This window comes from Mandrillus leucophaeus, unplaced genomic scaffold, assembly GCF_000951045.1.
Source record: "Mandrillus leucophaeus isolate KB7577 unplaced genomic scaffold, Mleu.le_1.0 Scaffold173, whole genome shotgun sequence".
Lineage (NCBI taxonomy): Eukaryota > Metazoa > Chordata > Mammalia > Primates > Cercopithecidae > Mandrillus > Mandrillus leucophaeus.
Window position 1 is genome coordinate 1,012,229 of NW_012101732.1, and position 16,803 is coordinate 1,029,031.

The following is a 16,803-nucleotide window of genomic DNA, read 5'->3' on the forward strand; positions in this document are numbered from 1 at the left end:
TCCAATACTTGTTATTTCTATCTTTTTACTATAGCTCTACTAGTGGGAAAAAAGTAATATTTCACTGTGGTTTTGATTTGCATTTGTCTAGCAATTAAAGATGTTGAGTATTTCTTCTGGCCATTTATATATATATATTCTTTAGATAAATATCAACTGAGTTATGTTACTCTTTTTTAAATTGGGTTATTTATCTTTAATGATGGAGTTGTGAGAGTTCTTTATACATTCTGGATAGAAATGCCAGTCTCTTATTCGATATAAGATTGTAAATATATTCACCCATCCTAAGGTTTATATTTTTACTGTCTTGATAGTATTAGTTGCAGCACAAAAGTTTTAAATTTTGATGAAGTCTGCCATAGGTTTTGTTTTATGGGTGTTTTTAGTGTTATATCTAAGAAACCATCGCCTAGCCCAAAGCCATGAAGATTTACTCATGTATTTCATGTGAAAAGATTTGTATTTTAACTCTTACCTTTTGGTGTATGGTCCCCTTTGGGTAATATTTGCATATGGCATGAAGAAGGGGTCTAAATTTATAATTTTGCACATGGATAGCCAATTGTCCCAGCAAAATTGTTGGAAAGTCTGTTCTTTCTCCATTTTATTGTGTTGGCACCTTTATCAAAATCAATTGGCCATGGATGTAATGGCTTCTTTATGGATTCTCATTTACATTGATATACATGTTTATTGTGTACCACTCTTTCTTAATTACTATAGCTTTGTAGTAAGTTTTAAATTTGAGAAGTGTGAGCCCTCCAACTTTGTTATTAAATACGAATAGCAAAGTCATTATCCTTTCCATTAAATATGAATTTAAAACTTGGCTTGTCAATTCTGGGAGGAAAATAGCTAGCTGAGATTTTTACATTGTGTTGTATCTACAGATCAATTGAAGAATACTGGCATCTTAACAATTTCTGATTAATTTCATCTTAACAAGTTCTGATTAATTTAAGTTCTGATTAATTTCTTTCCTTTATGTTTTATGGTTGTATCAGGTTTTATTGCTGCTGTAACATTTTACAGCATACTTAGTGCACTTAATAGCTTAAATCACACAATGTTTTACAGTTATTTTACATTTTTGTTTGTTTGTTTGTTTTTTAATCATTGGTCCATTTCGATGTCACAGGACTCAATGAAGATGTCAGCATGCTACATTTCTCTCTGAAAGCTCTGGAAGAAAAGCAGTTTCTTTGTCTTTCCCAGTGTCCACAAGCTGCCAACATTCTTGGCTTATAGCCCTTTTCCATCTTCAAATCCAGCAATGGTGGGTTCAGTTTTTCTTTCTCACATTACATCACTCCTACCTTGACTCTTATTCATTCTTCTGCTTTCACGTCTACAAACCTTTGTGATTACATTGGAACAATCAGATAACGTAGGATAATCTCTCTATCATAAAGTCAGCTTATTAGCAACCTTAATTCCTCTTTGCCATGAAGCAAAGTATATTCACAATTTCCAGGGATAAGGAGATTATCTTTGGGGAAGCATTATTCTGCCTGCTGCAGTAATTCAATGTACTTGTCTTTCACTCTTTGTTAAACTCATCCATAAGTATATTTTTCTTTTCTGTAATATTGTAAATATAAATATCTTTTTAATTTGTTTGAGGTTATTTATTTATATTACTATAAAAGCAATTGATTTCCACATGTTGACCTTGTATTCACTCATGTTGCTGAGCTTATTAATTCTAGTAATGTTTTAGTGGATTCCTTAAGATTTTCTCTTTAACAAGATCACATCACCTGAAAATATAGAAATTTTTGCTCCTTCATTACAAATATAGATAACTTCTATTTATTTATCTTTTTCTAATTTCCCTGACTGAAACCTTTGCACAATGGGAACAGTAGTGGCAATAGTAGTCATTCTTGTCTTGCTCTTGATTTTAAAGAAAAAATACAATGCCTTTCACCTTTAAGTATGATGAGTATGTGAGATTTTTCATAGAAAGCATTTATCAAGCAGTTGACTGTTCATATTTTTTAACAATACCCTGGGGGTGTAAATTGCTCCACTATCTGATCCAATTAAATAGGGACTCTTTTAAAGGGAAAGAGTGCTGAGGCTTTGAGGTTGCTCAGACCTCAGGGAGGCTTTTTTTAGCTGTCTCTTTCCCTGGTTTTCTCTGGTCATCTTCAACCGCTCTACCAATTCCCCTGTTGCTGTAAGATCTTGTAGCTATCAGTCTCCTTTTAGTTGCTCACCACTAAGATATCTATTGTTTTTGGCAGTGCCCTTGGGCATGATCTTTCCCATACTGTTTTAAATAAAGCCAGTGTTGTTTGGGAGAATTATATTCATGTCCTATTGCCACTGTAACAAATAACTGCAAACTTAGAGACTTAAATAACAAGTATCTATTCTATTACAGTCTTTAGGTAAGAGTTTAAAGTCAAGGTGCTGGCAAGGCTACGTTCCTTCTGCGAGTTCCACTGGAGAATCAGTTTCTTTGCTTTTCAGGTTCTAGAGTCTATTAGCATTCCTTGGCTTGAGGCCTTCTTTAAATTACTCCAACTCCTGTGTTTATTGTTACACATACTTGTGTCTCTCCCTCTGACTCTCAGGTTTCCATCTTATAAGGACCCTTTTCATAACAATGGAACCACTCAGGTAACCCAGGATAATCTTTTCATCTCAATATCCTTAATTTAATCAAATTTAAAAAGTGTCTTTTGCCATGTAAGGTAATATCTTTGCATGCTCTGTGTATTAAGACATGGACATCATTGGAGAAACCTTATTCTGCTTCAGTTGTGAGGTTCTTTGTGCTTCAGTCTTGTCTCTTTCCATGGGCAGAAAATCCATGTCATTGGATGAGATAGTAGCCCACTTCTCCCGGAGTAGCAACCCTGATCTCAGAGGAGATTTTAGACCCTAGTCTTCTGTGCTTGTCCCTCCTCATGTGGAACTTCTGCCCTACAAGCAAGCCATGGCAGACAGGTGCATTCAGGGCCAAGGATTGTTTACCTGATTCACCTAGAGCAGAGCCTTCACCCTGAAAGTGGTGGCTGTATCAGGAAAGAGCTCTGGAACAGAGTTATCTATAATCTGGAACTGAGACTATTGCCAGGGGTTCCTTGCTCCCAGAACTCCCAAGATGGTGGCAGGCCGCTTCCAAGATGGTGGCAAGCCTCTTGTTCTCTGACCTGGGGTTCTTGGCCTCACTGATTCCAAGGAATGGAATCTTGGGCCATGCAGTGAGTGTTATAGTTCTATTAGAAGCCATGGGTCACGGAAGAGAACCGTGGAGACCAGCAACTAGTGTTCAGCTTGCTTAGGATGAACCCGGGGACTTAGCCACGCAGGAACAATGATGAGTCTTTAGCCCCATCGGGAGCAGCAATGGGCATCTCACTGGATCAGGAGCACAGCGGACACCCTGCCAGATCCATAGGGGTGGAAGTCAGTGGAGGGCCTGCGATGGCAGCAAACAGCAATGGTGAACGGTGAGTGAAAGCTCAGCTTGAGCTGTAATAAACATGGACCAGAAGAGTGTGCAGTTGTAAGATTTAATAGCGTGAAAACAGAGCTCCCATACAAAGGGAGGGGACCCAAAGTGGATAGCTGTTGCTGGATTGAATGCCTGGATTTATATCCTGATCATTGTACCTTTCCCCTTTTGCTCTCAGGCGATAGACTGGCTATTTCTTCACCTCCCGTTTTTGCCTAATTAGCATTTTAGTGAGCTCTCTTTACTACCTGATTGGTCGGGTGTGAGCTAAGTTGCAAGTCCTCTGTTTAAAGGTGGATGCAGTCACCTTCCCAGCTAGGCTTAGGGATTTTCAGGTTGCCTAGGAAATCCAGCTAGTCCTGTCTCTCAATACTATGAAATGTGCCTCTGGCCTACCCTCCCTGGTCTAACTGCAGTCTTCAACTGAAAATTTGGTGAAGACATAGCCCCATGTTCTTGGTAAGCATGTCTGGAGTATAGCTTCCCTCACACTCAGTTGGGGAAAAGAGGAAGTGGCATGAGTGGATCATGGCTCAAATGCCAAAGCTCACTGTTCTTACCAAGATTTAGTAGATTTTCTTAAGTCTATTTTTCCTCTGTCTACTGTATGCCCTTAGGACTATTTTTGGAGACTTTGAATGCTTTTATATGTCTTATTCGCAATTTTCATTGGTTAAGTGATTGCTTCACTGGCAATAGTGCCCACCATGCTTTTCCTGTTACCATTACAGAAGTTTTTCTCTAATGCACCCTTTAATGTTGTGACAAGCTATGATTCCCTCTGCCCTACAACTCCCACTCACTCTAATGGAATGGAACCACCCATTCAGGAGATGCCAGAGACATTATTACCAAAGTTGTTTCTTTAGAAAATTTGTTTTATTTCCATAGGTTATTGGGGAACAGGTGGTGTTTGACTATATGAGTCAGTTCTTTAGTAGTGATTTGTGAGATTTTGGTGTACTCATCATCCGAGCAGTATACACTGCACCCAATTTGGAGTCTTTTATCCCTCACCCCTTTCCCATCCTTTCCCCCTGAGTCTCCAAAGTCCATTGTGTCATTCTTATGCCTTTGCCTCCTCATATCTTAGCTCCTACTTATGAGTAAGAATATATAATGTTTGTTTTTCCATTCTGGAGTTAGTTCACTTAGAATAATACTCTCCAATCTCATCCAGGTTGCTGCAAATGCCATGAAGTCATTCCTTTTTATGGCTAAGTAGTATTCTATCTCATATATATATATATATATATATGTGTGTATATATATATATATATACACACACACACACACATACATATCACAGTTTCTTTATCCACTTGTTGATCAATGGGCATTTAGGTTGGTTCCACATTTTTATAATTGCAAATTGTACTGCTATAACCATGCATGTGCAAGTATCTTTTTCTGTATAATGACTTCTTTTCCTCAGGGTAGATACCCAGTAGTGGGATTGTTGAATCAAATGGTAGTTCTACTATTAGTTCTTTAAGGAATTTCCACATTATTTTCTCCATAGTGGTTGTACTAGGTTATATTACCACCAGCAGTACAACAGTGTTTCTTGTTCACCATATCCATACCAACATCTATTATTTTTTTATTTTTTTATGATAGTCATTGTTGCAGGAGTAAGGTGGTATCACATTGTGGTTTTGATTTGCATTTCCTTGGTCATTAATGATGTTGAGCATTTGTTAGGTTTGTTGACCATTTGTATATATTCTTTTGAGAATGGTCTATTCATGTCCTTAGCCCACATTTTGATGAGACATGATCAAGAGAGTTTTATAGCAGGAATGCTGGGATGGTTTAACATATGCACATTAGCAAATGTGGTACACCACATAAACAGAATTAAAAACAAAAATCACATAATCATCTCAATAGACGTAGAAAAAGCATTTGACAAAATCCAGCATCCCTTTGTGATTAAAACTCTTAACAAAATCAGCATACAAGAGATATATCTCAATGTGATGAAAACTATCTATGACAAACCCACAGTCAACATAATACTGAATAATGGAATATAATCCTCTGAGAAATGAAACAAGACAAGGATGCCCACTCTCACCATTTCTCTTCAACATAGTACTGGAAGTCCTAGCCAGAGCAATCAGACAAGAGAAAGAAATAAAGGGCATCCAAATCAGTAAAGGGGAAGTCAAACTGTCACTATTTGCTGATTATATGATTGTATACCAACAGAACCTTAAAGACTCCTTTTTAAAAAATTGTATTGGGACGTGCCTTCCATATGTTCACTGACAGATTGTAAAAAATCCATGTCCAAGATCTTTAAGATGAAGCTACAGAGGAAAACACAATGATTTTTCCCGCACTTCACATGCTGACTAACTCAAATCACTGTTTCCTGATGTCCGCCCTGAATTCTGTTATTTTCATATGCATGCTTCTTTTCCCTGAGCCAAAGCTCATAGTTTCTTTGCTCCTTTTAAATTTCACTTTGGGTCTTTAATTATATTGTCCCTATTCTGTCTTTATTGCTTCCTTTTAGCACTTCCTTTCTCTACTGTCTTATTAAAATTAAACATCCTCTGTATCTGTAATTCACCTCTTATTTATTTCCCATGTTCAAGGTTTTTACATAGCAATTAATTATCAGGTAATCCTGAAATTAGGATTGTTGATGTCCTTGTAATTCCAAGAGGTTTTGAGGTACCAGGTGGGCCCAGAGACTATGAAATTTACTCCAGTTCTATCTCTTGTTGCTAACCTCCAATAGACACTTGACATACAGTTCCTTGCCTTATTTATCATTTTCTGCACTGATACTCTCATATAAGCATTTCACAGGGGTTTAAAAAGAAAGGTTGGGACAGTAAGGAATGAATGTTGACTTCAGGGAGAACTAAAGAGGTAATTTAGAGAGCACAGAAGCTTAAAAAAACACAAAACTTTTTCAAAGGGGACTGATTTGATAAGAAAAATAATAGAAGGGTGGGTACAGGGAATAATAAATTTAGGAGATTCTTAAATGATTCAACTAATCTAGATGAAATAGAAGAAGATTGAGGAGAGGTTCTGGAGCCTAGAATATTAGGCTCTGGAATCTCGAATTCTCCCTCTCAGCAAAGTCTTTTTATTCCACCCTTCCCTTCCTCTTGTCTCCCAAAAATATGTCACAGAGATAGAAATAAACAAAAAAAAGGTTAAGAATTGTACTTTAAGCATAGTGTCAGAATTTATCTTACGGAGGAGACTGTCTTTTGAGTAGCAAAACAAACTGGCATAACTTTTTAACTGAAAAATAAGCTTCAGATTATTTCCTAGTTGGGTGGGGAACAACCTGAAAAACATTAAATAAATAAACAGAATACATTGCTTAATAAGCAACAGGAATAACAATAACTAGCATTTAGTGAGCTCTTACTATGAACCACATATATTTACAGGCCTTACATATGCAACAATTTATTTAATCTTCACCATCCTGTGAGGTAGGTATTTGTAGTAGTCTCATTTTATAGATAGAGAAGATAAACCGTAAATTCATTAGTAACTTTCTCAAGGTCACCAGAGAAATGATAGGCAGGGATTTGAAAACTTAGTATTCCTCCATTCTGTCCATAGCAAGAAATATAGAAAGATCCTTGACCAAAAGATGGCTGGGAAGAGAAGTGTGGGAACCCTAATAAAAAAATAATGGAGGAGAGCTGACCTGAATCAGGGGAAGACAAATGTGGAAAGATGACCATGACTGGAACTTAGCACATGGAGAGAGAGTCAGCTGGTGAAATTCTGTATTCACCAGAAAGATATAAATATATATATTTATTTATTTATTTTGAGATGGAGTCTTTCTCTGTCGCCCATGCTGGAGTGCAATGGTGCAATCTTGGGTCACTGCAACCTCCACCTCCTGGGTTCAAGTGATTCCTCTGCCTCTGCCTCAGCCTCCCAAGTAGCTGGGATTATAGGCATGCACCACCACACCTGGATAAATTTTGTATTTTTAGTAGAGATGGAGTTTCACTATGTTGGTCAGGTCTGGGCAAAATGGCAAGACTGACTCTACAAAAAAAAAAAAAAATTAAAGAAAAAAATCAGTTGTGGTGGTGTTTACCCATTGTTCCAACTACTCTGGAGACTGAGACAAGAGGATCGCTTGAGCACAGGAGTTTAAGGCTGCAGTAAGCTGTGATCATGCCACTGTACTCCAGCCTGAGTGACAGACAAAGACCCCATCTCTAAAGAAAAAATAAAATAAATAAATGTATAAAATTTGACTGTGGTAGATGATTTGAACAATGAGTTAGGGTGTGACTAAATCAGGGTATAAAATAACACTTTATTGGTGTTTTGGCTAGATATTAAGAAATCTATTTTTCCTTTCTCCACCACTTCTTTCCCAGAAAGAAAATATATGCAGAGCATGAAAAATTAACCCTTACATATTATGCAAGATTTTAGGTGTAAAACTCCACTACAGAAACTGGTAATTTCACCTAAACCATTTGGTAGACTCCTTTCATGGATACCAGGAAGGATGGAATTTTGCTGAGAAAAAGTTTTTAATAAGATAGGATTAAGGTATTTCTCTGCTATCACAAAGCCCGAAGGTCAGGTATAATCACTCTGAAGCAAAGTAAGTCGAAGTCAGAGAACATTTGCTGGCACCTATGTTCCTTGTAGGTGGGAGGGCAACCAGATAATTTATCCTGTTGCATCAAATGAGATGACTGGAGCCGTCTGCTCCAGACCCCGTCGTCTGAGACAGCTGACTTGGACCCAGCAGCGCGTCGAAGGACGGAGAGAGGAGGTGACAGAGAACATACACAAATCACCAAGCTAGAGAAGCCTCAAGTATCCTCTCTTAAATGCATGCAAAAGGAATCCTGAAAAGAATGAGAGAAAGATAAATAGTCAAGCCTGCTTTTAGACCACACAGACATGTGCTAACCTGTTAATGTCCTTGAAATCTTTACCCCTAGAAAACAGAGTACAGTCAGTGCCATAGACTAGGACCAGCTTGGTTTGTGACTCACTCTCCCTACTGGTGGGAAGTAGAATCATGACCAGAAACCTTGATCTTGAGGAGATCACAAAAACAAAAACACAGAACAAAGATCAAGAACAAGGGGAGTAAGAGCAAGAAAGACTCAAGCATCCCCATCATAGTAGAGGAGAAAGTTACAAAAGAGTAGAGGTAATCCTGATGCCCAGAAAATGAGCAGAAGCTGGCTGGAAACCATTCGTTTCATAGTCACTGCCCTCTTGGGCAGCCTGGCACTCCTGGGAACCTAAAGCCCAGTCCCATTTCTTCCACCTGGTTGCATGAAATAGCCCTAACATTTGTAATTATTGCCTAAATTTTCTTAAACTAGCAGAAGCAAGTTTCTACTATAATCTCAATTTGTAAATGGATATAAACTCTTGCTTTTTGTGAGGCGATGCCGGTGGGTAGTGTGATAAAAATGAATTGGCAAACCTGCCTTTAAAAATTAACAGTAGAGAGGATGGGCAGATAGTTAAAAACCACCATGTCCAACCACTAAAGGACTATCATTATCCCCAAGCTTCAGATGAAGGAATTGAGAATCCAAGTCATTCAATACCTTGCTCAGTGTCCACAGCAAGAAATTCAGGGTTGAGCACCTACCAGTCCCAAAACACAAGCTAAATCCAGGGGAACCAGGAGGCAATTCCAAAGTGAGCAGCTCCCTTGGCACTGCTCCTATCCAGAGTCTTTGGACCATGGATTCAACATCCTTCCATGTACTCAAATCTCTTTATTTTGGAGATACCTTTAGAGAGCAAAATGACAAGTTTCTCAGAGGCATGGCTTATGAGAAATTTAGCTTACCTGGCTTATGAGTAATCAGATGATCCAGTGACTTTTGGGGTGAAATAAGCACTATGCTTAAAATGGAAAAGGTTTCGTGTGTGTAATTAAATGGCCCTATAAGAGTAGCTACAGAAGTTCAATGTGTTTAAATCCACAAGTTCATTAATATTCTGAAGATAATCTAGGGAAGTCATACATCCGTTAGCTGTGGGGCAAATAGCCCTGGGACACAAAAACCCTGAGACCTAATATTGCCCTGAACCGTTTTCACAGGATGACTAAGGACAAGCCATTCATTCTTTCTAGAACTCAGTTTTCTCATCAGAAAATGAAAAGACCAGACTGAATGAACAGTGGCTCCTTGCAGACATGCTAATTTGTAAAACTTTATACTTACACGCTGTTAAAAATGAGGAATGAATTCAATGTTGGTGCAATCTATTTTCTTTCTCTCCTCTTTCTAGAAGAGCACCAGTATGGACCCAGGAAGGACTGAAAGGCAGTAAAGGGCACACTAGGACTCTGTACGAAGAGAGAGAGAAGATACAGCGTCTTGCTATGTGTGATTCTCTTTCTTCCTTCCTATGTGGATAGCTGCAGTGGTAAATGAGTCCATTACGCCCTGCTATTGATTAATGTGTCCTTGTCCTTGGAATGTCCTTTGCAATCAAAATAAGTTTGTGGGGCAAGAAAACAGAATGAACAGCTCAGGGTGTCTCTACATTATTAGAGAATTTGGGGAGTGTTGTATGTGCCCCATGAAGTTACAGTTGAGATGGAAAAATTGGGAAGATGGAATTACTGGAGAGGACGAGGACGGAAAGGAATAAAGAGTGTGCGGTTGTTTTGCTTGTCTCCCGCCTTATACCGACAGGACCCAGCGCGAGGAGACAGGGAACAAAGAGTTATTTACAAGGTCCTGGAAATTTAGCTTATCTGGAAGCCTGGGTTTAACTGTAATTGTCTGCATTAAGCCTGCTGAGGATACACACTCTTGGTTTCAGAATAGGCCCAAGAATAACTATATTCAAGCATTTCAGTTCTTTCCATTATGAATACAACACCCTAGGGCAGGTTTCTAAGGGCCCTGACAACTTGAATTACTGTCTTTTCCTACTTGCCTGCTTGCGACTGAGCTTACAAGGAAATGACTTTAAACAATGTCACACCTCTTTACCCACAGACACAGTTTACAGGACCACATTCGCATTCCAATGACAATGAAAGGAAGAAGCAAAGAACTCCTTTCCCGCAACCTTGGCAAAGTCATTTCCCAGTTCCTGCACTCACTTTCCTTATCGTGGCAAAATGAAGGGCTGGATTAGAAGAGAGAATCTTTACGAATCTTTCCAATTTTTAACTCCATTCAATTCAACAAACATTTGCCGAGTGGATACTATGTTGCAGTCACTGTGCTACACAGCTCCCAGCTGTATAATTTTTGTTTTATTCCATCGAAAACTAGAGTCAGGTAATTTTCATGCAATTTTTAGCACGAAATCACCAGACTGGGAGCCACAAGACCTAGGTTCTGCTTACAGCAACATCATTAAATATTTGTGTGATCTTTACAGTTACATTAGACATCTGGGTTTTAGTTTCATCATCTGTAAAAGGAGAAGGAAACATGAGGGTTATGTTGATAGTTCACAGGCAGTCTGAAGTATTTTGTCATCCACCAGTTTTTTTTTTTTTTTTTTTTTTTTTTTGAGTGGGTGTTTTGCTCTCTTTGCCCAGGCTGGAGTGCAACGGCATGATATCGGCTCACCGCAACCTCCACCTCCTGGGTCCAAGCAATTCTCCTGCCTCAGCCTCCTGAGTAGCTGGGATTACCGGCATGTGCCACCACGCCCAGCTAATTTTGTATTTTCAGTAAAGACGGGATTTCTCCACATTGGTCACACTGGTCTCGAACTCCCAACCTCAGGTGATCCAACTGCCTTGGCCTCCCAAAGTGCTGGGATTACAGGCGTGAGCCACCACACCCGCCCTCATCCACCAGTCTTATAACTACCATGCACTGAAGGCATATTCTGTGCTAGGCTGTCAGATAAGAACTGAGGATTCAGAGAAAAGTAAATAACCTGGATAGTTCTTTCAACAAATTAGAAGGAGTACTTAGATTTTTTCTCTTTTGATTTTGCCTTATTAGGAAAATCTTCCCTGAGGCATAATCAGAATTTTTTCTCCTCCCTCTTTTTCTTGGAATCTGGAGCATTGCTTTGGTAGGGAGTTATTGTACAGCATAGATCTGGTTAACTTACATTCCTGTCTTCCCTTTCAGTCTGGGAGTCCTTGAGGACAGATCTTGGCCACTAGGTTCTCTGTATTTACAATTCTTATACAGGTTCTACAACCTAGCAGGTGCTTAATGTAAGTGCTTCGTGGTGATTCCCTACCACTTATTACTCTATTCCAGGTGTCAGTTTGTTCCCAACATACCAGACAGAGACAGCAATTTTCACCAGAGAAGATCTCGATGTGTTTTGTGCTAGATCTGACTTTAATTAAGTGTAAGTTGATTAGTTAACTTTACATTTGTTCATTCACTTGGAATATGACAAAGCAAAGCCTCATTCTCCTTTCCTTCCCATTGTAGGTAGACCATGCTCCCATCAGTGCTGGAATTGGCCCGTGTAACTTGCTTTAGCTAATGAAATGTTACCAAACACAACATGATCAAAGGCTTGAGAGATGATTTCCCTCCTGTGCTTCCGCAATTGCCATGGAAAGAACATGGTCTGGTGGTCCCTGATCCCTAAAGAATGAAAGATACATGGAAAAGGCTTGGCATAAATGTGCAGTTTGGAGTTAAGCCCAACCTAGATCAGACAACATTTAGCCAACCTTCAGATTCATGAACAATAATAAATACTTTTTGTTTTAATTCACTGCATTTTGAGATAATTTATTATTCAGCACTTTGATAACGAAAGATGACTGATGTGAGTAGAAAACCACAGCTGAATCACTCCTTTAGACATCTTGAGGCTTCTCTCTCCATTACCTCGCCAAATTCTAGAGAATATATTTGCTCAATAGAGATTGAGAAAACAAAAAATGTAGGATGTTGGGTACAGAGATTAAGGGCACACTCATTGCCTTCAAGGAACTCACAGTCCTGTTGGAGAGGCAGATAAGTAAAGTGACGAATACAGTAAGATGTTACATGTGCTTTGATAGGCTGAGGTCACACACAGATGGGCAGTTATGAGGGATACCTGAACAAATCTAGCAGGTAAGTGAACTCACTGAAAAACTTTTAAGAAATGGTAATGTTAAGCTGAGTTTTGACAGATCAGTAAGAAATAATCAAATGTAGAGACAGTAAAGGTGATAAAGCAGAACAAGTAATATGTGCAATCTCTTGAGTAAAAGAAAGCATGGCATAATGAAATATAGAAAATATCTCAGACTTTGAAACCAGAAGGGTAGTGGGTTTACATCTTGACTCCACCACTTACCAACTATACTAATTTGCATAATACTTAGCTTCACTAAGACTCAGTTTTCTTAACTATAAAATGGGAATAATTTTACACTTCTTGCAAAAGTAGCTGTGAATGTTAGATATAACACAAGCAGAAGAAAACGTACAGAGGTAGCTAGTGATGAAGAGGAGGGCAGCAAGAGAGTGAAGAAAAAGAGGAAGGGAATAGAGAGGAAGAAGAGGGAAATAATGCAGTTAAACTTTTCTAGTGCATCAAAGCAAGGAGGTAAATCTCTTGTACACCCTTTAAAATGGCTTTAGAAAGAAATGAAACAAAATTTTTCTAGCAGGGATGAATAACCAGCAAGCTTTATTTCTGGCAGTGTGGCTTCTACAGAAGCAAACATCTCTAGCTTTCCACAGTGCTTGGAGTTGCACCATGCCTGCTCAGTCAGCTCCTTAATCACCTCTACCATGCTTTGTGAGGGTGCCCCAAGTCCGCTTTGATTGGGATCTTCAAAATTGGGAGCACTGTCATGTGAGGAGGAGATTTGGGGTATCAGAATTTAAATTGTCACTACTCACCGGTGCTACAATGCCGCAGCTTCCCTCCATCTCCGAACACAGCTCTTGTCACTCTGCCCCTTACTCACTAGCTTGCACACGCATGGACCATCCTTTGACTTCTCATAGACACTGAGCTTTGCTCTTCCTCAAGGTCTTCGCCTTTGTGGTTTACTCTGCTTAGAATTTTTCTCCAGAGTTTGCATGTTTGTTTTCCACAGCTGACTCCTAGTCAAAACTCAAGTTCTAATTCCAACAACTCCCCCTCAAAGAAATTTTATTTCCCGGACAACCCACTTGTCATTACGCATTTCAAAGAGAATTTATATGAAATCATGCATTTCAAATGTACACCTTTACTATCTCTTTCCTATTCATACTCAATCTGACTTCATGAATGAGATTTTCTAAGTCCTGAAGCCTAGAAAAATGACTAGAAAACCATAGGTGTCCAATAATGATTCTGTACACACACATACAGAGAACTAATTGGTACAATGTCTGAGGACACAGGGGCAGCTCAATAAGAGGCTAGTTTATCTAACCCAAATCTTCCTCAAAATAGAATGGGGGATATTCATGAAACTCTGAAGCAGAGTATAAAAGACAAGAGCACAATCTAGATTGGGGTGAGAGATGAGGCAGGAGATGTCCCAGAGGGTAATTCACATAAATTCTTAACTGTCACATTACTATGTTACATTTTATTGTTTAGATAACATAGAGTCTTTGAACAGTGTATTAATCAGGACCTTTGTTTGAGAAATAAAATCAATCTAGCTATCTCAAGCAGGAAAATAAATACTTATTATACTACAGCATTCACAGAGCCTCTGAGAGGATCAGATGTCTTGGGATTGGTGTTACACAGCCATTAATAAAGCAGCTAGGACATGATCCTCTTCACACACCATGGGGGTTGTTTAGCAGAAATGCTACTGCCACCACGGCCATCCTGGGCAACTGACTCTACAACTGGGTATAAGAAATGTCAGCAGAGCTGTCTCAGAGTGGCTGATCAGGTTGCTCACTTCAGCTTTCTGGTGTCACAGGTGTACATCTCCTTTGCAGGATCTCGGACCTACATGAAACTTTAGCTGCAAGACTGTCTAGGTATTGTAGCTCTTCTCTTTCAAACCTCTCCAGTGCAGAAACATATGTCAGGAAACCATGAGTGGGGTCGAAATGAACCAGCCCACTCTCTTCCACCAGTTTTATCCTCACAGAACATTAGTCCTGGAGGAGATTCCAGGGAGTTTTGCACTGTGTAGAAGGTGGGAATACTTTCTAAGGTATCTTCCAACACTGGGATTCTTTGACTCTTTGGGGGTCAGTTTCTTGAAAAGAATATAAGTTAAGGGAATGGTATTATTTTTTATTAAATAACTGTCATGTTTCCCAACACTGAGCCAAAAGTCTTGCCTATGTTGATTTATAAAATCCTCTCAGAAATTCCATCACGTAAGGGACGAAAATTCCATCAGATATTAGTCTGTTCTCACTCTATGAATAAAGACTTGTCAAAGACTCGGTAATTAATAAAGGAAAGAGGTTTAGTTGACTAACCATTCCACACGGTTGGGGAAGCCTCACAATCATGGTGGAAGCAAAGGAGGAGCAGAGTCACATCTTACATGGCATCAGGCAAGAGAGCATGTGCAAGAGAGAGCTCCCCTTTATAAAATCATCATATCTTGTGAGACTTATTCACTATCAAGAGAACAGCATGGAAAAGACCCATCCCCATGATACAGTTATCTCCAACTGGGTCCCTTTCACAACACATGGGAATTATGGGAGCTACAACTCAAGATGAGATTTGGATGGGGACACAGCCAAACCATATAAAGGACCATCTCTTTTTTTCACTCACCTTCTGACTTCCCGTCCATATATCTTTCCTGAGTTGGGATTCTGTATCCTAAATGAAGAAAAGTTGATTTCCAGAATTCAGAATATGTATTAAGCTGTGTATTTTTTCCTATGTGGGTGCAGGGTTGTTGGCCTTTAAATGTCAGCACCAGGCCAAGATGGCTGACTAGAAACAGTTCCGATCTGCAGCAAGACCAACACACAAGGTGGGTGATTTCCGCATTTCCAACTGAGGTACCCCGTTCATTTCATTGGGACTGGTTAGACAGTGGGTGCAACCCACGGAGAATAAGCAGAAGCAGGATGGGGCATCGCTTCATCCAGGAAGTGCAAGGAAGTGCATAGAGCCCAGGGACCTCTCTCCCCCAGCCAAGCGAAGTGGTGAGAGACTGTGCTACCTGCCTAGGGTACTATGCTTTTCCCACGGAGTTTTGCAATCCATGGATCAGTAGATTCCCCTGTGAGCCTACACCACTAGGTCCTGGGTTTCATGCACAAAAACGGGAGGCGGTTTGGGCAGGCTCTGAGCTGCAGGAGTTTTTTCATACTCCAGTGGTGTCTGGAACTCCAGTGAGATAGGAGAACTGTCCACTCCCCTGGAAAGGGGCCTGAAGCCAGGGAGCCAAGTGTCCTTGCTCACTGGATCCCACTCCCACAGAGTCCAGCAAGCTAACAACCACTGGCTTGAAATTCTCAGCGCCAGCACAGCAGTGTGGAGTCAGCCTGAGACAATTGAGTTTGATGGCAGGAGGCGCAACCACAACTACTGTGGCGTTAGTAGGCAGTTTTCCCTGACAGTGCTAAGGAGACTGGGAGTTTTGTATGGACAGAATTCACCACACCGCAGCAAAGCAGAAACATGAAAAGCCCTTCAAAAAAATAAATGAATCCAGGAGCTGGTTTTTTGAATAAATGAACTAAATAGATAGACCGCTAGCCAGAATAACAAAGAAGAACAGAGAGAAGAATCAAGTAGAAAATAGACACAATAAAAAATGATAAATAGGATATCACCACTGACCCCACAGAAATACAAACTATGATCAAAGAATACTACTATAAACACTTCTATAAAAATAAACTAGAAACTCTAAAAGAAAAGAATAAATTCCTGGACATATACACCCTCCAAAAGCTAAACCAGGAAGAAGTCCAGTCCCTGAATAAATCAATTACAAGTTCTGAAATTGAGGCAGTAATTAATAACCTACCAACCAAAAAAAGCCCAGGACTAGACAGATTCACAGCCAAATTCTACAAGAGGTACAAAAAGGAGCAGGTACCATTCTGAAACTATTCCAGACAATTGAAAAGGAGGGACTCCTCCCTAACTCATTTTATGAGGTCAACATCATCCTGATGTCAAAACCTGGCAGAGACACAACAAAAAAAGAAAACTTCAAACCAATATCCCTGATGAGCATCAATGCAAAAATCCTCAATAAAATACTGGCACACTGAATCCAGGAGCACATCAAAAAGCTTATCCACTATGATCAAGTCAACTTCATCCCTGGGATGCAAGGCTGGTTCAACATATGTAAATCAATAAATGTAATCCATTGCATAAACAGAACCAATGACAAAAACCACATGATTATCTCAATTGATGCAGAAAAGGCCTTTGATAAAATTCAACAGCCCTTCTGG